This window comes from Epinephelus moara, chromosome 8, assembly GCF_006386435.1.
Source record: "Epinephelus moara isolate mb chromosome 8, YSFRI_EMoa_1.0, whole genome shotgun sequence".
NCBI lineage: Eukaryota > Metazoa > Chordata > Actinopteri > Perciformes > Serranidae > Epinephelus > Epinephelus moara.
Genome location: NC_065513.1, coordinates 45,238,295 through 45,239,454, shown reverse-complemented (window position 1 = coordinate 45,239,454; position 1,160 = coordinate 45,238,295).

Sequence of the window (1,160 nt, the reverse complement as noted above, 5' to 3'; positions counted from 1 at the left end):
TGAGATAGAAAGTGATTCTTAGTCTCAGAGGTTGTGAGTTCAAGCCTCAGCTGATGCAAAAGGCAGATTGTGTTGCTAAATTCCTAAATGTCTTCCAATTCTTCTGCTTGTTGCTCAGAATTGCCTAAAAATGCCCGGACCCAACCCATCGCTGCGCAGCAGCTATAATTTATTAAAATGTTTCACTGCTTATCTGAAATTTGTCCTCATGAATTCATCTGTAAATCAGAATCACATCAGTCTGACCTGTCACCACGGCAACAGAGACTCAACGCACTGTCTGACTGTACACTTCATATGTTATACAAGATAACAGCTTTCATTAAACATCAGTTAGATATAGTCATATATAATCAGATACCGTCAGATATAATCAGATACAGTCATATATAATCAGATACCATCAGATATAATCAGATACAGTCAGATATATTCAGATACCGTCAGATATAATCAGATAGTCAGATATATTCAGATACCGTCAGATATAATCAGATACAGTCAGATATAATCAGAAAAAGATATATATAATCAGATACAGTCAGATAAAGTTAGATATATTCAGATACAGTCAGATATAATCAGATACAGTCAAATAAAGTTAGATATATTCAGATACAGTCAGATAAAGTTAGATATATTCAGATATATTCAGATACAGTCAGACATATTCAGATACCGTCAGATATAATCAGATACAGTCAGATATAATCAGAAAAAGATATATATAATCAGATACAGTCAGATATAATCAGAAAAAGATATATATAATCAAATACAGTCAGATAAAGTTAGATATATTCAGATACAGTCAGATATAAGCAGATACAGTCAAATAAAGTTAGATATATTCAGATACAGTCAGATAAAGTTAGATATATTCAGATTCAGTCAGATATAATCAGAAAAAGATATATATAATCAGATACAGTCAGATAAAGTTAGATATATTCAGATTCAGTCAGATATAATCAGATACAGTCAGATATAATCAGATATGATCAGATATAATCAGATACAGTCAGATATAATCAGATACAGTCAGATATATTCAGATACAGTCAGATAAAATCAGATATAATCAGATACAGTCAGATATAATCAGATACAGTCAGATATAATCAGATACAGTCAGATATATTCAGATACAGTCAGATATA